The sequence below is a fragment of the Lissotriton vulgaris genome, chromosome 4_1 (assembly GCF_964263255.1).
Source record: "Lissotriton vulgaris chromosome 4_1, aLisVul1.2, whole genome shotgun sequence".
In the NCBI taxonomy this organism is placed as follows: Eukaryota; Metazoa; Chordata; class Amphibia; order Caudata; family Salamandridae; genus Lissotriton; species Lissotriton vulgaris.
Genome location: NC_141691.1, coordinates 1,263,268,909 through 1,263,290,767, shown reverse-complemented (window position 1 = coordinate 1,263,290,767; position 21,859 = coordinate 1,263,268,909). Strand labels below are relative to the sequence as shown.

Here is a 21,859-nt window from a genome sequence, read left to right as displayed (position 1 = left end):
AAAGCGGTGCCTGCTCAGGCACTGCTGTGGGGATTACGATGCACATTTCCGACAGCCTTTTCTTGTTGGTTCTTTTCGCCATGAAAAGGCTAGTGGAAAGGTCATTTGGGGCCCCTAACTGGGTCCCTGTCTCCATGGCCCTCAGCTATGCGGTGCCCCCTTAAATAACCATGCATCAAGGGAAGGCACCCAATTGTGCCTGCCACACAGCTTGTGTGCAGCCCGCACCACAAGCCACAGTAGGAAACATAAACTTTCCGAGCCCGTGAAGGGGGTCGCATTTTAATTTGGAAAGCAGGACCGCTGACTCCTTGGCAGATTGTCCCGTTTCCGACACGATGACGGTCAGATGCTCCTCCGACAAGCATCGCAATGAGCCCCTTAGTAATTAACCAGAAGAAAGTACTCCACTTGCGTAGATACTTTCTGCAAAACTGTGGACACTTTTTTTCATAACAGGGCAGTTGATGTTCCGTTATGGCTCAGTCACCGACACAGATGCTGAGGCACCCACACATAAACATAGTCATCCACTCACCCATTCAGGCATTAACACAGCCATTAACAGACTCACCCAGACACTGATATACCCACTCACAAATCCACTCATATATTCTCACACCCACTCACAGATCCACTCATACACCCACTCACAGACCTACTCAGACACTCTCATACGCACTCATAGACTGACTCAAACACTTTATTGGCCATGGGCGCCCCCCCGGCAATCATTCACTTTCTGGCTCGTCTCTATAATAAGCTGTCGGAGCAGATACGTTTTGGTCCGTCGGGTGAATGTACCGAGAAAATCAGGGTTAAGTCAGGCATAAGGCAGGGCTGTGTACTGGCCCCCCTGCTATTTTCCCTCTTTATCAATTCCATTGAATCTGAACTCAAAAAGGTCCAGGCTGATTCCCCTCAAGTCGGTGGACTTCCAGTACCAGTTCTGCTTTATGCCGACGATACGGTGCTTCTTTCGCGTACTCCAAATGGGCTACAGAAACTTATGAATACTTTTTATGATTTTATTAATGCGAGGAAATTGAAAATAAATAACACCAAGACCTTTATTATGGCCTGTGGTAAACGGATGAAGTCTGTTATGCCGTTCCATTTTAACAATCATAATATTGAGGTAGTGGATAGGTTCTGCTACCTCGGTGTTACCTTTAACAACAAGGGGACATGGTCCCAGGAGATCTCAAATGTTAATGGTAGAATGGCCAAAAGCTCATCTGGTATTTTTCGATTCGCTGCAAAGCTAGGAAGCCGCCGTATACCTGATATGGTAGACATTTACAGGCATAGATGTGCGTCTATTGCTCTGTACGGCTCTGGTATTTGGGGCTATAGTCAGCATAGGACACTGCAAAATACCGAGAATGGGTTCCTTAGAAGATTGCTTTGCCTACCTCCCTCGGCACCTACTGTACTGTGCCATAGCGAAGTCTGTTTAAATTATCTGACTGATCTTATGGGATTAAGACCCCTCATGGTATGGAGGTCAATATGGGCTAAAGAAGAGACTACTTTTTCTAGGAAGATTATCACCGATTGTTTGAAGTTGGACAAAGTCCTTAAGATTCCCTGGCTAAGCTATGTCTCTTCTACTTATGGCAAGGTATTTAATTTTGACATCATTAAGGTTCCCTATTGTGCCGTTACTGTATCGAAAAAGGAACTTAAAGATGTTTTCATACAAACTAAGTCTGATATGCGTAGGGTAAAGTGTACTACCATGTCTACCTATGTATTTTATCACACCACTAAACCTGAAGGAAAGGGCATGCCTATGTACTTAAAATTCATAACCAAGCAGTCCCATCAGTTTGTTCTGACACGTCTCAGACTTGGTATAGTACATAATTTAGTTGCCTTCCCTGAGATGAAACTTCCTAGCCATTCCCCCTGTCCTTGTTATGGTCAGACTAGGCAAAGTACTCGGCACTTCATGCTTATTTGTCCACTCTATATGCATCTTCGCCGTCTCTATCTCAGACCTATGTTTTTAAGATTATCAGTGTATACTATTACCCAAGCCATGGAATTATTATTTGCACTTGACTCTGCAGACACCTGTTTTTTTACTGCTACTTTTTTACTCAAAGCCATTTCTCATAGGAAAAGTCTGGTGTTTTAAATCTTCCGAAATTTTTCATTCCTGAGCTATTGTTTTATTATAATGTTTGTATTGTGTTTTATTGTACGCTTTTGTGATTGTTTTTAATAGTCGAATAAAGCTTGAAAATTGAATTGAATTGACTCCAACACTCATGCATCCTCTCACAGACATAGTCAGACACTCTCACACCCACTGACAAAACCACTCAGGCACTTATGCACCCACTCACAGACCAGTCTCTAAAAAAACAAAGGTTACAGGGATGTTATAGTTAGGAAATAACATAAAAAACAGTATCAATTTACTAAAAAATAAAAGGTTACAAGGTTTGTTTTAAGTGCGAAATAACGTTTTAAAAAACTTAGAAATTCACTTAAAAAACTGAAGGTTACAGAGATGTTACAGTTAGGAAATAGAAGTTTTTTAAAAAACGTAGAAATTCACACAAAAAAACAAAGTTAACAGGGACGATACAGTTATAGTTAGGAAATAAAATTAAAAAACCTTAGAAATTCTCAAAAAAAAGAAGGGTTACAGGAACGTTATTGTTAGACTCAGATTGCACTTGTACAAAACCATAGAAATTCAGCAGTTATAGTTACCCGAGCTAACCTTAACTTACGCCACTGCAATGCACTACTTATGATTTTACATATTACATCACTCATGACTTGGTCAGTGACATCACTGATGACATCTCAAATGACATCATTGATGAGATCACTGAAGACATCATCCACAGAATCACTCACACCCCTATACAAACCCTATACAACCTCTCACACACCCAACCACTCACATGCCCATTCACAGGCCCATAAAAGTACTCACACAGCCACTCACTCATCCTTAGAGCAACTCACCCACCCACTCACTCACTCAAACAGGCACTCACACAACTACTCACTCTGCCATACACATATTCATACCACCATTCACGTACCCATACAGCCACTCACACAACCACACACTCTCCCATACAGCTACTCACACTTCCACTTAGACAGCCACTAACACACACTCACTCCCCCTTACAGCCTCTTAACACAGCCACTCACTCACCCACACAACCACTCACTCACGCACCCATTTACACACCCACAGAACAACGTATATACTCATGCAGACATTCTTAGAAGTAATCCCACATCCGCTCTTTGATGCTATTAAACTCCTTTCTGAATGACCCACAACAATTTATAGTGAAACAAATCAATCAGTTTACCAATTCAGCTAACCCCAGCAAGGAAGTTGAGAAAATCAAAACCTAGCTCTGATCAAAGGGTCTTTGGGGCTGTTGTATATGCTCACACATTTGTATGAATTTGTCTTTGGAGATCAGGATGACTAAATAATAACCTTGCTTTGCTAATGGTGGCAAATAAGCTTTAAAATGTGAAAAAAACTGTTAAATTAACCTGTACAACTGCAAAGAAATAGCTCCCTTTCTTACCACAAAACGTGTAATTTTAAAAACTAGTGCACTGTGTCACGTTGTAGAACTTTGTTTTCTTCAAGCTGAAAATCTGGTTGGTCAGTGGTGCATAGGCCTGGAGCTAGGGGTGCTGGGGGGTGCTGCACCACCCATTTGAATAATCATGCTAGAGTTCAGAAGGTCAAAGAGCAATACAGATGCCTTTTTATCTTATCACACTTGCTGTGTGCTCCAAGACAGAGGTCAAATGTCAGACTATGTCTTAGAACAATTTGCTGCTTAGTCTTTTAATAAGCAGATTGGTGTCTACTTTTCTTTCTCTAACTAAAAAGTGAGAGGATTTTGTAAAGTAAACTATGTGACAATCTTGCTGGGGTACTGGGAGAGTGAGAGGAAAGGCTGTAGGATATCATTTTTTTCTAACACAACAAAATGTATATAACTGTAAATATATTGTACAAATATTTCAAAATAATCAGCAGCTAGGAAAGGACAAATGAAGCATTTTGTTTTCAAATTCCGAAGTGTGACAGAAATAAAGATTTTAGTAGGATCAAGACACTTAACTTTGTAATGCGGAAATGATAAATGTTCCCTGACTAGATTTGTGCGCTATATAGTTTTATTAGTGAAAAAAAATATGTATGTGCAAATTTTATGGCCAATTCAGTGGAAAATGTGCTGTCTGTAAATGACAGTGTGCTACCACACCATGCATTAGTAATATATTTCTGACATTGTGCTCCAAAATGTACTAATGGCTACATACCACACTCTTACCACTCATCTGTTGAATGGTCATGGCTCATTTGCGACTCTTGTTTTTTGTGTGGCACTTGGAATTTTCACAATGTTTATGACTTCAGTGATGTAAGATTGATGGCAGCACCCCCACTCTGAAAGTTGTTCCAGCACCATCGCAGTGGTGCAGACGCGCAATCAGTGGTTAACAATTAATAAAGGACTATTGACAGTGCACAGAAAAAAGTACTCCACTTGCAAAGAGTTTCTTTATATGGGCGTGCTTTAAGGGGATTAGTTGTGGACAGATTCACTGGAATTATATGAGTCTGCTGCCATAGTGTTTTCTGCATAATTAAGAATTTGCCACACTTGCCACATAATTCATAATTTTCTACATATTTAGCTCAAATTAAGAAAAAAAATCAAACAAATCAAAAGTTAACTAAACGCTACCATACTTGGCAGGTCTTTTGTGGCGGAGACACAGGTCAGCTATCAGGCGCAGATTACTGTGTTTAGGCGTCTAACTGCTATTAATTGAGGTGAAACCTTAGTCACAAAGTTTTAAAATGTAAAAGAAATATGGCAAAATATTGAAATAAAACTACCTCAAAATGTACGGTGCTATGCTACATAATTTGACATTTTAATTAGCCCTGCGCATAATTTCAGTGACTATGGTTGCGGAACCATTTCTTCAGGTCTATCACCTTGTTTTTTATGAGAGTTGTAATATGTTATAACTTATCATGTTTGGCTGCTATCTCACAGTAAATGTAACATTCACTTCACTTCACTTTAGTTAGAAAAATCACATTTTGTATGTAACCCACTTAGGAAATCACAGAATTGACTGTTGGAAAGTTTATGCAATGCTTGATTCCAGTTAGACTAAACTGAAGCATTTTATTCTTGATAAGCACATCTGCTCCTCTATGAGGAAGAGTTAACTGCAGCACCTTATCTCCCACTGCCATTGTTCCAGTACTTTCCACCGGGCTCACAGGAATGCCCATTATTTCCTGTCAGAATTTAGAGTTGCGGAAATGCTGGTGCTACTAATCTTTTCAGCAAAGACCTTTTCTGGATCTGAAAGCAAGTCTAATGGATATTTGTATAAATAAAAATCATGTAAATTGTGGGGAAGAACGTAAACATGTAAAATGTGTCTCGATTTTCAAAACAGTTGGGAGCCTTTACAATTACTTTCTGTTCAAGGGTGGTGAAAGCATTATTTTATACATAAAAAAAATTATGAAAAGAAAAACATTTATGCTGTTGTCATATGTTTTGTCTCTGCCTGAAAAACAACGGCTCTTGATCGAGTGTGCAGCCTGCACGGGGATTCAGATAGCAGTTATCTGTACGTATAAACAATCAGAGCAGGGGTTATTGTTTACAGTGCACACAGACCCAGGTTTGTGTTAACAACAGGCCATTTCCTCTAACACCGAGCCCAGGCTGACGGCCATTCCACTGCTTGCGTGAAGCTGTACTATTCGCGCCAACAAAGTAAACAGAGCCAGTTTAACTGGGCTGCCCGCGAGACCAATGCCACCAAAACAAACAGTGACGTTTCTGAAAGCTGAGTGTTCATCTACAGACCGCCTGCAGCATGGGAACCTGCTGACACGCTTTGCGAGAATTCGCATATCTGCACTTTACCTGAGGGAGCTGTAACAGGAACAAAAGAACTGACTGGAAAATGTGACATCCACAACGGTGGATGCTGCAAAAGAAACTGTGTCAATCCAGGAGTGAGTGGCAATCCAGGAAAGAATACTCCAGGGAGGCCTTCCTCAGGTGAGTTTGCCAAAGTTCAGAGTGTGGCGCAGTGGTGAAAGTGGGAGGGCGCGGTCAGTTAAGTTTGCAATTGAAATTGCACCCGGTATTTGTGACGTTGTGAATCAGTAGACATTATATGAAAGCGTTCAACCCTTACTAATGTCAGACCGAGTAGTTTCAGGTGTACTACTAACATGGCTGCCAAAAAATTAAAAGACAAGGGGATTGATTACAAACCATTCTGGAAGGAGCTGTACACTTTTATACACCGAAAGATATTTGCCTTTCCAACTTCAATGATTATGTATTGTGGCTGCTAACGATTATATGTTGTCTGCTTTTATATGAGGTATTAATGACTAAATCTGTATTGTAGGGCTGTGTTTTAGCATACTTTTATGGTTTTTATCTGTGAAAAGCCTAATAAAGTGTATTTTGATTTGATTGATTGATTTGCCTTTCCAAGCGGCAAACACGGGCAAACACAGGCAGTATGAAACGACACAGTGTTGCATGTGATGATATGAATACAGTTCCTTCAAATTAGAACTAGGACTTTTGTGCGCTAACTCCCCTTTTTACAAACAATACACACTTGCTGTGCTTATGTTTATTTATTTCTGCCTTTTCGATTTCTTTTTTTGAGGCATCTTGAGAGCAGGTGCCAAGGAATTTATATGAATCAGCGTCCAGTTGTAGTACAGTTGAAATCATATCAGGTAAAACGGGGATTTCCATACAGAGATTGCATGAAAAATGATTGTCGTCTGGGCTGATATATTAGCGACATTGTACTATAATATTCCTAAATTGGTCAAGTAGCCTTCCCACAAAATGTAGTAAAACGTTCGTAGATCTTGTCACCAGCTCGACTAGGTTTAGAAAGCTCGAAAAATGAACTGCTTATAGAAACGCTTTCATTGTATATTCAGTCGATATTATTAAAGTTGATTTGAGCGATTCGGAATAAATATTGGTTCCCTGGAACCCAAACATATGTGTGTGTGCGCGAGCGCGCCCAGAGGCGTTTTCCTGGCGCAGTTTAGAGCCTAGTCCTTTTTTATGCGCCAGCAGTGCATAACGTTGATTAATTTAACCCCATTTCCTCTGAGTTAGTGCTTTATTTTAAGACAGTAAAGCACAGCTCAGAATCAGAAAGAGGCAAACCTTGCTCAGTCTTTCCGAGCTGTACTATCTGAGACATATTAGGTGACGCAACTCACTTTATGCACTGGTATGCGCACGAAACAGGCGTTCGGTTCTCCACTGCTCTGACACAGACCCTCAAGATCGGGCCCATAGACTATTATCAGCTTCGTCTTCAAAACGTTTAGGTGATAATCAGCTGATAGTCATTGATCTTATGTGCATTTAATGATGGTATGCATCACTTAATTTTACACATTTTCAGTGATATGCATGTAAACGTTTTTAGGGACACCTTTTTAGAGGTTGACAGACACATAAACTGCAGTGCTCAAGTATACATTTTGGAAGCAGAAACTTAGATTAATTTGTAATTATAATTGTAATGTTTTTTATCGGTCCCATAGCTGGTTGTCAGAAATATGAACGATTTAAAAATAAAAATAAATTATTGACACGTAGAAAAGAGTATACATACAGGCAGAGCTATAGGGGTGAATCTGAATCAGTAAGCCATTGGAGCAGGGGCGAGTCACATGCTCCTCGCCTGTTTAGACTTCCTGGTGCTTCCGTCATAGGCTCATCTTCAAAAATAAATATTAAGCTAAATGTGGAAGAAGAAAACCCTACCCCAGACCCACTGAAAACTCTCCGGTAGTGCTGTTGGAGGTATTACAGCTGTGGTATTCCATGACTTGATGTCATTTGGAATTAGTTCTTGTCATTTGGAATCTGTTCAGGTCATCTATAATGTTTATCCTTGATTTCTTGATCAGTTGTTGAGAGGTCTGTCTAGGAAGATTATCTCCTTCCTACTTGTGGTTGTTAAGCTGTTCTTCTATGGAATAAATCTACCTGGAACCTACTTCTTGTGTGGTTGCAATTTCTACAACAGCCAGTGCTTGAAATTGAAAAATAAAAGTGCAGGTACTCTGTAGCAGAGTACCTGCTTGTTTCTGAAAAGTGCCGGTACTCTCTAAATATAAGTATTGCATTTCTCTTGAGAAGTGCCGGTACTCTCCCTCTCAAAATAAAAAGTGGCCCGTACTCCATACTGGACAGTACCGGCCCATTTAAAGCACTGATTACAGCTAAGGAAAGGGAAGGTGGGGAAGTGAGCCTGAGCAGAAGGGAATGCGCGGACCAGGCCTGTGGCCAAGCGAAAGGAAGGGTGGGGAGTCGTAGGGGCCTGTTGGTCTATGAGGAAAAAGAAGGCTGAGGACACGGGTGGTCATGCTGAAGTTGTCTCCTGCATGCCTAAGGGGACTGTGAGATGTCTCCAGCTGGGGGTATTAATTCACAGAGGATCAAGTCCCAGTGGTCCGATGTATGGAATTTTCATGAGCATCAGTGCTAATCTCTGTGGAGAGCTGTGCTCTCTATCCAGGCGCGCAATTCCCATAATGCTGAAAGGGCTTCAGCCCCACCCCCGTCGTGTGTGTCAGCCCGGGCTGAGACAGCTTCCTGGGCACACACACAGACAGTTTTTGAGCTGCTGTAGGCTGGCTGGTCGGGGGGCCGTCTTATAGATCCCCTGCATCTCCACTCTGCCTATTACTGGAAGAATTAGTCCCCCCCCCCTAGACATTTTTAGTAGCCCCTCCGAAATTTGGATCTATTTGTGCCTCTGTCTCTGCTCTTTTGGTCACTTTGCCTCTCCCCCTCAACCCTACATTGGCGTGCCAGACTTCCACTGCATCACTATTGCTCTCTTAGCCAATAGAAGCGCAAGGTCTGTGGCCTTCGCCTTTTTGGGGCGAGGGTATAAACCTACCAAGCAAGCAGTGTTCAGAGATGGTTAATCGTTCTTTACCCGAGACTCTCGCTATGGCTTGAGTCCAGCGTCCCAGAAGTTTTGTAAGGGTCTGCAGGGCCAAAAAATGAACCACATCCGCTTGTTCCTTTTTGCTTCTGGGACACTGGTACTGGACCATTGGCAGTGGCGTAACAATGACCCCCACGGTGCAAGGGGCCCGCTCCCGCACTGTGGACAGGTAGCATCTGAGAGCTACAGGTTGGGTCCGCAGCCTTGGAACCACCTCCATGTACTTTGCAGGGGGCCCTCTCAAGTTTTGTTACGCCACTGGCAGTGGGATAGACTTGTAAGCAATATTAATTATGGTTAACAAAACAAAAACATGCCTTTGACACTAACTTGACCAATGCTCTTCACTTCTGTGTTATGTTTTGCGCGCTTTCCTCTGAACCCATTAAATATACAGATAGGAGTGCCGGCAAGCACATGTGCAAATACTTTTACACAAGTAATGCATTTTGTGAACAGGTCCATTTGTTTACTGAAAATTTCCACATTTATGTACCACATTTCAGCTAATTTAGCCTTCTTGTAAATATTTTACATTCATGGAATACTCGCTATTTAAATAAAATTGTTCTATCCACGTGCTTACTTTTCAATGCACAAATTTAATAAGCTTTCAAACAATTCTTGATATAGACTACAAGAATGTGAATACTGATTGTGTTTTGAGGTACACCAATTTCAATTTTTTATTTTAAACAGATCATAGTAAATATTCAGAGTCAATGTTTAAAAGCACTTTCTTGTATATCACCAATCATTCTTGCTTCTATGTGCTACTTTATTCAGATAGGTATTTTTTTCGATTTGACGTATTTGCCACTTTCGCCATTCATGACAAACATACTGTATGCTATGCTATCTTTACGAGGATTTGTTTTTTCGTCTTTCACCCTATGGCTTTTTTTTCTCTTGGAACCTTCAGCTGTTGGTTTGGGACAATGTAATTTTCCTCTTGGATCAGCCTATTGGTGTATATTGAATATTTTGATGTCATCATTTTCCCATTGGCTGGTTAGGTTTCACTTTCATTTCCCATTTGAATGTATAAGCAACAAATCTACAGTCTGCGAGTTGTCCAACAGCAACTGGGATCAAGTGCAGACAACAGCATCTAAAAAATGAATGCTACATACAAGCAGCATCCAATTTTAGGTGGAGTCTGGGCAGCGCATGTGCTGCTCAGAGAGGCATGTTGTATGCAGTTATGGATTTGAAGCTCTGCCCATTTTCTGTTCATCTTTTCAATTGGCTCCTGGTACTGTTGTTTCTAAATGGTTGCTTTTGATTCATGATTAGGCTTAGTAGTCTCTCCTTAGTACCGCCTTGTCTACATTTGTAACCTCCTATAAGGACTGGACTTTTTACTTGTGTTGTTACACAGTCTGTTTTATCTACAGTCTGTGAGCACTATTTTATTTAATGATTTTCCTCTTTTACAGTCACGAAGTGCTTTTCTACTAGTGTGCCCACTTTGCCTCTGGGCGCAGAATTTCGGTTTCAGCACGGAGCCCGCTTTTGCATTTATATTACCAATAGGGCAACTTGACAAACAAATGCTTTTTTTTGTAAAATCACCCCATAGCGCGATTTCACTTTAATGGCTGTCGTGCACCTTTCTTTAGACGACCCGCGCCTCAAGAAAGGGGCATGGCCGCCATTAAAGGTGAAAACGCAGCATGGGGTGCTTTTACAAAAAAAAATACATTTGTTTCTCAACTTGACGAACAAAGGCTTTTTGTTTGCAAAAGCACCCCATACCACACTTTCACTTTAATAGTGGCTGCGCACCTTTTTCTAGACAAGTCGCGTCTGAAGAAAGGGGTGCAGTCGCCATTAAAGTGAAAACATGGCATAAGGCTCTTTTACTAGCATTTTGCAATGCAATAGGTCTCGCATTTGCAAGAGTTCAAGCTATTTGTATTGTAAATAATAATGCCTTTTATTTACCTGTTCTTTTTTAAGACATAATTAAAAGGAATAGTCATTTACAAGGCCAATAGCTTAAACTCTCGCAAATGCAAGACTTTATGCATTTCAAATGCTTGTTATCAGATATTATTAGTGTGCTCACTCCCCATTACACAAGTTAGCTATGCCAATGCCATAAGCGTGCAGTGGAAATGTCAAACATATTCGTTTTTCCAGTGCTTGTGTATGTAGTTCTCAAAGGTAAAGTTGTCTAGCTCATTAAATGTTGTGCTGCAAAATGAACCCAAGAGCCAGAATGTCCACATGCATCTATAAAATGGCTAACATAATAAAACATGTTTTAGATTGTTTTATTATCCTGAGTAGTGCCTTCGCTGCACTGCGGCATGTTAGCATGTTAGTGTTATTATCAGTATGTTCGAGAGCGCAATTGGGAACAGGTTGTGGTTTAGTTTACACATAGGTCTCAAACAGTGTTATGGTGTATTTGGCCAGTGTTTTCTGATTTTTAATGATAGTGTGAACGGCTGTGCTATGGTATTTTTTGAAGAGTGTCGAGTAGCATGGTGCCTATTCTGTTTTATACTAGGAGCACCTATGTGTTGTTACTGAAAGATAAATGCACTGCTTACCTACTGGCATTAGCTAAGGATTTTACAGGTGTTATGCATCTTTCATAGGCACTTTTTCATTCATTCATTCGTTTTTAGGGACTGGCAGTTTATGGAGGTCTGGAGAATATTACAGTGCTCTATTTTGCCACAAATTATAAATGGGCATGGTGGTTTACTGTTCTTTTTCTGGGAACGTTTTCAATTTACTAAGTCTCATATAATATAGTTTTTGGCATTATCATTTGTCTACTTTGTGGTTCACACTTAAATCGTACATTTCCATGCTACCAGGTTTCCTGCCTTGGTTAAGACTATGAGATTGTTTGCAGGTGTTACAGAGCTTTAGTTGATATGATTCTGCTTGAAAAGATAGTTTACCCACTTTTGGGACAGGAATGTTCCCTGAATGGTGTACAGTTGTGTTCCCTACCCTGAGTGCCCAATTGCAAGTATCTGGTATTCCAGTTTTTGACTGACTGAATTATTTTTAGAGCGCTCTTATGCCAAGGTGTTTTGGCCCTGTGAGACAGAGAGATAGAGGTGGCAGAGTTTGGGCAGCACAAAGAGCCAGGTTTTCAGCTCTTTCCTAAACTTAGCTATGCTCTTTTCGGAACGGAGTGAGGATGGTAGACTGTTCCAGAGCTTAGGGACTTGATGGGAAAAGGATCTGCCGCCCCAACGGACTCTCTTGATCCTGGAGGTGTGAAGTAGGTTTTGGGAGCTGGATCTAAGTGAGCGCTCAGGAACATATGGGGTGAGAAGGTTGGAGAGCTGTTTAGCGGTCTGTCCATATAAGGATTTGTGGGCTAAGCACAGGACCTTGAATTGGATTCTTTTCCTAACTGGGAGCCAGTGTAGTTCGCTTATTGCTTTTGAGGTGGGGTGTCGTTTAGGAAGATTAAGCAGAACTCTGGCCGCCGTGTTTTGGATGGACTGGAGTCGGTTAAGTTGTTTTTCGCCGGCACCTATGTATAGGGCATTACAATAGTCTACCTTAGACATAATCAGAGCGCCCACAACAGTTTTCCTCAGGGCGAAGGGGATGTAAGGCAAGATTTTTCTAAGGACCTTTAGTGTGAAGAAGCAGGACGAAGTGACCTGGTTGATTTGGGCTGTGCAAGAGAGGTCCTTGTCCATTATGAAACCAAGGTTTCTAACCTTGTTTGCCGGGGTGGGGCATACGCCGGCTTCTGGGGGCCACCAGAGATCGTTCCAGATGGATGGTTTTTGGCCAAACTTAATCACCTCCGTTTTTTCGGTGTTGAGCTTGAGAAAGTGAGAGTTCATCCATGCCTTGACGTCTGACAGACAGTTTCTGAAACTGGTGGCAGTGGCTTCTACGGTATGAGCCATTGAGATCACCAGTTGTGTGTCGTCAGCGTACGAAACTAAATGTAGGCCGTGGGATTTAATCAATGCGGCTAGGGGTGTGACATACAGATTAAAAAGGGTTGGTGATAAAGCCGACCCCTGGGGAACTCCGCAGGGTAGGAGGAATTCCTCGGACAAAAGCCCGTCCCAGTGGATTTGGTGAATGCGTGCCTGCAGAAAGGTCTGAAGCAGTTTTAGGGCGGTATGGGAGATGCCCAGCGTTATTAGTGTATTTAAAAGGACGTCGTGGTTCACGGTGTCAAACGCCGCAGTCAGATCTAGTAAGATCAGAGCGGCTCTGCCTCCTTTATCCATGGATTGACGAATGTCATCAAATGCAATAATCAGAGCAGTTTCTGTTGAGTGACAGGCCCTGAAGCCATGCTGCGTGGGGTCTAGTAGGTGGTTGTCCTCAAGGTGTTTTGTTAGCTCCTGATTCATTGCATTTTCTAGAATTTTGGCAGGTAGGGGTAAGCATGATATAGGGCCGTAATCCTTGGCTTCCTTGGGGTCGAGGGACTCTTTTTTGAGTATCGGCCTGATGCACGCCTTCCGGAGTTTATTACAGTGTTAAGAAGGTGGGTTTGGGCTTGACTAATGGTCTCAGGGACCATATGTAAGGCATAAGGGGGGCATGGGTCCAGTGGCGAGCCAGACTTAGTTTGAAGAAGCAGCGTGGCAACATGGTCACAGCTGAGCTGGGAAAAACTGGGAAATTCCGGAATTGGTGTACGTGGATATAAATCATGGGGGACCGTTTCGCACGGGGGTAGCGATCGAAGGTCATTATACACTGTCTGGACTTTCAGTTGAAAGAATTGGGCAATGTTTTCCACAAATTCTTGGTGAGGTTGAACTGTGATTTCTCTCGGACTTTTGGCTAAGTGAGTCACGGTCTTAAATAGTTCCTTTAAGGAGTTTGAAGACTTGAATTTTCTTGGTGAAGAAAATGGTCTTAGCTTGCTCTATGGCGAGCTTGTATTCATGTAAAGCAGCCGTGTACTCCTTATTGACTGAGGGTTGTAATCATTTCGCCAAATGCTCTCGCCCCTCCTGCATTTCAATTTTATCAATTTAACCTCTGGGGTGTACCATTGTGAGGTTGCGGAGCGGATCGTGGGTTTTTTGAATTCTTACGGGGCTAACTTGTCCATTGCTTGTGAGAGCCAGGTGTTAAATTTGCGGGCACCATCATTACTGTCTGAGCTGACGTTGATGGGTGCGTCCTTGCTGAGAAAGTTTGCTAATGAAGTAGCTTCTAGTTTTTTCCATGGGCGGGATTCATTCGGAAGTACAAGGTGTTTTCTCCTTGCATTGGGCAGCGTGATTACTAGAGTAAAATTTATGGCGGCATGATCTGACCAAGAAAGAGGTGTGGTGGAGGTGACCTTAATATGACAATTATTAGTAAAGATAGAGTCCAGAGTGTGACCTGCTGTGTGAGTGGGTCCTGTCGTTAGTTGGGTTAGTCCGTAGCTACTGGAGTTGTCTATTAGGGTGGTGGAGTCACTCGAGTTGTTATCTTCGAGGTGAAAGTTAAAATCTCCCAATATTGTGAAGGTAGGATGATCTGACGTGGTCTCCAGGAATGTTAAAAGAGCGTTGGTAAATGGACCTCTAGGTCCTGGGGGTCGGTATAACAGGAGGCCATTAAATATTATATTTGGATTTTTGGCCTCAGACTCACACTACTCTTGCTTGTGCGCGAAGGCCTAGGCCTACCCCTTTGTAAGAGTCCAATCACTGAACTGTCCTGAATATCAAGGGATGCCCCAAGCACAAGGCCACTGTTCCTGCCACAGGTTCAAGCATGTAGCATGGTGGTGGCAGCGTAGTGGGTTTTGCAGTGATCTTAGTGTGACCACACCTTTTGATCTGTGTGACAAGAGCAGTAGCCCATTGGCTTACTCATGTAAAGTTCTGCTTTTACAGGTGTACCTTGATCCGTACACTGATATCCCAAGTGCAAGCGTGCATTTATGTATCTATGTGGTATGAATGTTAAGCATGCTGTGTAAGTCTGAATGAGCCAAAACAAAAGAGGCCAGTTGGTTCCATTTTGGAAGCCTCTGGCCTGGTCATGTGCACTTATTTTGTTAAGCCCTACATGATGGTAGTTGCACCTTCAGTTCACATTGCATAGTGATTGATTTGCAGGTGGCCATGCAAGTATGTAGTGCACAGGAAGATGTCGGAGTCCAGGTTAGACCAGGATGATGCGCTCCCAATTTTGTCAATTGGTTTCAGGTCGAGGTAAACAATTAATATTTGACAGACCACCCTTACTCCGAATCCAGACTTTGAAGGAGTTATGAGCTGCTGACAGCTTGGTGGATACCAATTGTGGGGTTGATGGTGATGCTGATGAAGGGTGTAATGTCATAAGCACATATAAGGAAGACAGTGGCTGATGTTAAAGTATATTGTCTAGCAGATGTAGATACACCTGTATTAGTAATGGAGATACAACTGAATGGTATGTGGCCCTTCCAGAGTCTGAAATGGCAGTAATTAAGGGGTATATTATCAAGAACAGGAGATAAAATTATGGCTGCTTTATCGGCAGAAAACTGCCGATAAAGCAGCGATAATGGGCTTGATAATAGGCTCTATGGAATTCCAATCGAAGCCCATGTTAGATGTGAAGACATCTAACATGGGCTTCGTTTGGAATTCCGAAGAGCCTATTATCAAGCCCATTATCGCCGCTCTATCAGCAGTTTTTTCTGCCGATAAAGCGGCTATAATTTTATCTCCTGTTCTTGATAATATGCCCCTGAGTTCTTTGGTTAAAAAGGGAGAATTGTCATACTTGAAAGACTAAAGTCATGCCTGGGGCCATGTGACATCTCAAAAAGGCCAAAATGTTGTAGGCAGAATATTTGAGTCAACCATGCCACGCTCAGCTGATTAGTTCAGCAAAACCAAGGGAGGAAGTATCCACATATAAATGAGTGGAATCAGTTCCTTTGTTTTAAGTAGAGCAGCTTTCCTTTCACTATTTCTTCTCAAATCCATGGGCCGTTTTTAGGAGCTCATTAATCTGCATGTGGGCTTCAAGTTAAAATGTGTCAGTTTGTCTAGTGTCTAGTAAGGAAGTGGGGTTAAGTACATAGCAACATTGTGGCACTAAAGGCACCAGTAGGCATCTTTGGTGTTGTGTTGTCAGGCACATCTATGTTACACATATTATATTATTCAGCTCTGTTTATTTAGCGTCATGTCACAGTAACATGTTTTCCTTTTATAAGTAAAAATAATTGTGTGATTAAAAATGAAAGATATTGCAGTTTATTAAAAAAAAAATCTGCCTCTGTGCTTGCCCCTGTGTGGGATGTTATGCGGGATTTTCGAGTGTTACTGTCTCCTTTACCAAAAATAAAATAAAGATTTTACAAAAAAAAAATGCCAGGATTGAGAAACCACCCCTTGATATCTGGCCAAATTCACCTTGTCATTATTGGGCACATTACCCTCACATCATATACTCCTCCCTATAACCCTGATATTGACTATGTATCTGCTACAAACCTGAGACTGTAGTGAGCAAATTACTGGCTTATTTAAAGAACAGTAGGAATGAGCGGTTCTCCTTTGCTAGCTCATATCTAAATTATTTGTAGCAGTGTTAGTGTAAGTGAGTTTGGTAAGACCTGAAAACTATGCATAATGACATTTTTCGATTTGTGAAGTTTCGTTGTTGTTCCCTTGAAGATACCAACAATAGCAAGAAACAACCGTCCAGAGATATAGTTGCAAGCTGCCTCAAGCATGAGAGTAACCTGGGAATTGAAAAGGACCTGCCTGTAAAAACACTCACTGCGAAGGAAAAATATCTACCCACAGATGAGGATAAGGCTTCTGCTGGTAGGTTAAAGGATAAGGAAATGGAAAATTGCAAGCCTAAACGCCAAGCTCTATTGTTGTGATGGAAAGTCCTCTTCCTTTATTCAGTATTTTTTTAGTTACAGGCCCAGGTCTTTGAAACTGATGTTTAATACATGGGGCATGAGACATTCAGCCTGATTCATCATTCATATTTGTGCTCACAAAGGGCCAGATTCTGAGAATCTGGCTCTTTGCGAGTGCAATTTTTGCATTTGGGATTCATCATCCCAAATGCAAAATTCGCTATTTAGAAACTCGCAAATTTGCGAGGAATAGCATTTAAGGAATCTCTATTAGAGATTCCTTAAATGCTATTCTTGAAACATTTTAAAATTGCGAATTCGCAAATTTCGGCTGCTATTTACCGCGAGGTCAAACCTCGTGGTAAATAGCGAAAACTTGGAAAAATGCTTTTAAAAGCATTTTTCTAAGTTGCATGTTACACACACACATGTCCTTTGGATATGTGTGTGCGCAACACCTGTTGAAATGTGCATTTAAGGGGTGCTACAGGGTGTCCTTTGGACACCCCTGGCACCCTTTAAATCGCTATCTTATTTGCGATTATCAAATTGCTAATCGCAAATAAGGAATACTCCCCATTCATTCCTTATTTGCGTTTAGCAATTTGCTAATAGCAAATAAGGAATCTGTAGGAATCGCATTTAATTTTGCGATTCCTACATGAATCCCGTTTTGCGAGTCTGTAATAGCGATTCCTTATGAATCGCTATTTCAGACTCGCAAAACGGGTCTTTCATGAATCTGGCCGATACTTTCCAGGCACTTATTTTTTGGAGGCTTTGTGGTGAGCCCTGTGTCCAACTGACTTCGATGGATTTTGCTTGGAAAGTGTAGATATTCAGAGCGAAATGCAGATCATTTACTGTTTGAATTGCAGTTCACCTTTATGCTGATGTATAACTTAATGGTAATTAGCATCTGCGGTCTACAATGTGGCCCTGATTTGCTAACGCTTTGTGATGAGTTTGCATTCCTTGTGCAACCACCCATGGGTTTTGACGCAAATCCCTATCTACTAACATTCATAGACAGGGATTTGTACTAACACCTTATCCTCCTTGAGGCAGGTGGAATGAGGAGAAATGTTTTCAACTTTGCATGTGTGCTGTGTTGTGCCACACACAGCCAAAGTGGAAAAAGCATTAAAGGATAGTGTGTGTACTGGAAGGATCCCCTATCCAGTAGAAAACATGGGGCAGACTTACAAGCCCCTTGCGCCACTTTTGTGTCACTTTTTCCATGTTAAAAGTGACGTAAAAAAAGCGGCGCAAGGGGCTTGTAAATCTGCCCCCATGTGTTTTAGAGAATGAACACACTATTGCACTATGGTGCAAGGATCTGTGCTTTGGTGCACTGCAGCAAAAGATGCCCCATCCCTGGGGAGACAACAAATCTGCTGTATCCTAATAGATATGACACATTTTTCTCTCTTCCATTGACACAAAGCAATATAGCAAAAGGTGCTGAGGTGCTTTGAGTCAAATATTAGTAAGTCTGGGCTTGTATTTTTAAATGAAACTGATCACAATCCTGGCTCCCCGATCTAACAATTTCTTTTAATAATGCATTTTTTTTAGTTTTTGATGGAAATTATAGCATTTTTGGTGCATCAGTTTTTTTATGTGGTATGTTCAGCCTCTTGTGAGCTATTATTTTGTTATCTTTCAATTATCTGGGAATTAAGACAGCTATGTCATTCAATAAATTTAACAATAGTTGGGCAAACTACATCATGTTAGTTGAAGAATGCTTACTCTCTGTAATCCCCATTGGCTGCTGGTTGCACAAGAGTTGCAAAACATTGTGCGAATAGAAACCAATCAGCACACCATGATAATAGAGTCCTGAAAACTAACTGGGTGTTGTTCCACTCACTGCAAATGTACATAATGTAGTGTCCTATGACATATGTTAACATACTGGCTCTTTGCGTAAAGGAATATAATGACTACGTACTGCAATTCATCATTGTAGGATAAGCCCAATAGTTAGCTGTTTTAGAATGAGGGTTATAAGAACTATTTGGATATGGAAAAACATACTATGTGGCAGTGATGATTACCCCCAGGTCCCTCCTGTCCTTGTCCCATTCATTACAAAGTGGAGATAATCATCTCCAGACAGAAAAAAAGAAGAGAGAAATCTTGGAATCCTAACCCCAGCCCCTTCCACTGGGAGTACATAAGCAACACTTACACAGCAGTCTGTCTGTTCTTTTTTTTTCTGTCTGGCGACAGAATTGGGATGAGGTGTTGGTGCTGCTCCTGCTAGGCTTGAGTGGTGTTTCTTCTTCCACACCCCATTCGGCCGCCTGGTTGTGCGGAAGGGGTGTCTGCTGGTCTGCCTCCCGGCCTGCTGGGCTTGCTGGGAGGCTTGGATGATTCCCGGTGCGCTGGCCTCCCGATTCCTTCGGGGTTGCTGGGCGTGCCTTCCTGTGCCCTGGCCGGGTGGAAGACGCACAATGATTGCTGGTTCTCCTGCCTTCCTCTTGCACGGCATGGATGAAGTCCGATCTGACTGGGGGATGTGGGGGGTGGGGCTTGTTCCTGTATCTCGGCCCCCGATGACTACCGCGTAGCGGGGTCTCGCTTTTTTCCTGCTGATCCATGCAGTGTTTGACTGCTCTCCTGGGTCAATCAATCAATCAATCAGTACATTTGTAAAGCGGACTACTCACGCGCGAGGGTCTCAAGGCGCTGGGGGTGGGGGGGGGGGGAGTGCTGCTACTGCTCGAATAGCCAGTTCTTGAGAAGTCTCCTGAAGGCTAGTAGGTTTGGGGTCTGCCGTAGGAGGATGGGGAGGGTGCTCCAGGTCTTGGCGGCGAGGTGGAAGAACGATCTGCCACCCGTGGTTGGTCTTCAGATGCGGGGGGAAGGTGGCGAGGGCGAAGTCGGCGGAGCAGAGCTGTCGGTTTGGGGTGTAGAAGGTGAGTCTTCTGTTGAGGTATGCCAGGCCGGTGTTGTGGAGCACCTTGTGTGCGTGGGTGAGGAGCTTGAAGGTGATCCTCTTCCTGACGAAGAGCCAGTGCCGGTCTCTCAGGTGTGGTTTGATGTGGCTGTGGCGCGGGATGGCGAGGATCAGGTGTGCAAAGACGTTCTGTATGCATTGTAGTAGTTTCAGGAGAGGCTCCTGCGTAGCGGGCGCTTCTGTAGTCCAGCCTGCTGCTGATGAGGGCCTGATTGACCGTTCTTCTTGTTTCGGAGGGGATCCACCTGTAGATCTTGCGGAGCACGCAGAGGGTGTTGAAGAAGGAGGACGAGACAGCGTTGACTTGCTTGGTCATGGAGAGTGTTCAGTCGAGGATAAACCCCAGGTTGCGTGCATGGTCGGGGGATGTCGGTGCTGCTCTAAGTGCTGACGACCACCAGGAGTAGTCCCAGGCTGAGATGGTGGAGCCGAGGATGAGGACCTCTGTCTTGTCCGAGTTCAGCTTCAGGCAGCTGTTCTTTATCCACTCGGCGACAGCTTTTATTCCTTCCTGGAGGTTGGTTTTGGACGTGAGGGGGTCCTTGGTGAGGGACAGGATGAGCTGGGTGTCATCGGCGTAGGGGATGATGGTGAGGTCGTGCAGTCGGGTGACGTGGACGAGCAGTGCCATGTAGACGTTCAACAATGTCGGGTTCAGGGATGATTCTTGGAGTACGCAACACATGAGATTGGAGTACGCCACAGATGATCTCGTAGGCTTTGGAACGGAAAGGGGATCCCTGCATTGTGGAGGAGTGTGCGAAGGGTGCAGTGTCTGACAGTGTCGAAGGCGGCTGATAGGTCCAGAAGGATGAGGGCCGCGGTTTCGCGGTTGTCCAGCAGGGTCACAGCTTTCCTCCTGCCACTGTGCTGGTATGTGTGCTCGTTGGGTTTGGGGTGGGGGCCTTGTTTTCCATCTGTGGGCCCCCATCCCCGGTGTGTTCCTCATTGCTTTCTTGCATTCTCTTGCTCCTGCCTTTGGATGGTGTTCTGGGTGCTGGTGTAGTCACGCGGTCCCGTTGTTGAACCTTGGTCCGGTGCCTCTTGGCACGGTGACAATGCAGTCTGGATGTGTGCTGGAAGGCCTACACAACGCTTGAGGCTTGGGGTCCAACTTGGCGGCCTGCCTTTCTTCGGTCCTAGGCTTCCGGGGCATTATGGGGCCAGCATTCTCGCACTCTGCTTCTTCGCTGGGGGTGCTGGGTGTGGCCCCCTTGGGGTCCCATTGGCCAAGGTTCCTGGATGCGGGGTTCGGTGAGCGGAGTCTGGGTGTCTGTCTGTGCTGGATTCCAGAGCTCCTGTTCCCGCTGCATCCTCTTTGTTTTGCTCCTGGACATATCCCTCATAGCTCTGTTCTGGTCATGTCCTGGGCCTTACGGCACCTTGCTTTTGGCACTGCTGCCTGTGTCCCGGTGGCGTGCTCTCTTCCGGTGAGCATGGGGCTGTGCCGTCCTTGGGGCTTGGGTGCCTGGTTGGGTCTTTGTGTTGGCTCCCCGTCTAAGTGTTCTGGCCTTGTCGTGGGCTGTCTACTTGCCTGGCTCTGTGGGTGATTTTTCCTCCTCGGGCCTGTCAGTATTGGCCGGTGTTCATGCTGGTGCCGTCTCTGGGAGCCGGTATTGTCCTTCGGGTTAGGCCACCTCGCGTGGGGCTCTGGTTGATTTATATCTTTGTTTGGGGCCTTCAGTTGTGCTGCCCTGTGGGAGCCCCTGGTGAAGTGCTGCTGTTTCCACGCTTTGGGGCCCATCTGCCCCTACCTTGGGTGCTGCTGTGTCTTCCGGCTGCAGCGGCAGCTTTTACTGTTGCGGTCTGGTTCATGTGTGCAGTGGGGCTCAGTTGTTCATGTGGACTGTTCTCTCTTTGTGCCTCGCTTTGCTTGTTCCCTTCTTTAATGCCTCTGGTGCTCCTGTGAGGTGCATTTGTTGTCTTCTGTACCTGCTTTTTGCCTTCAGCCTTTCCTCCCTTGTCGTTCCTGCTCTGGTTTGCTGTGCGGGGTTGTGCTGGTTGGG

The 21,859-nt window shown here is 43.6% G+C and overlaps 1 protein-coding gene across 2 annotated transcripts in view; it reads left to right on the top strand.

The window, feature by feature from the left end:
* The first annotated feature begins 5,831 nt into the window (after positions 1-5,831).
* The window catches only part of LOC147723120 (rho GTPase-activating protein 28-like), a 1,353,671-nt gene continuing 1,337,643 nt past the window's right edge, over positions 5,832-21,859 (top strand). For both annotated transcript variants that reach the window (XM_086965471.1, XM_086965470.1), the window contains exon 1: positions 5,832-6,107. The gene's annotated coding sequence lies outside the window, so the exon portion shown is untranslated. The remainder of the gene's footprint in view (positions 6,108-21,859) is intronic.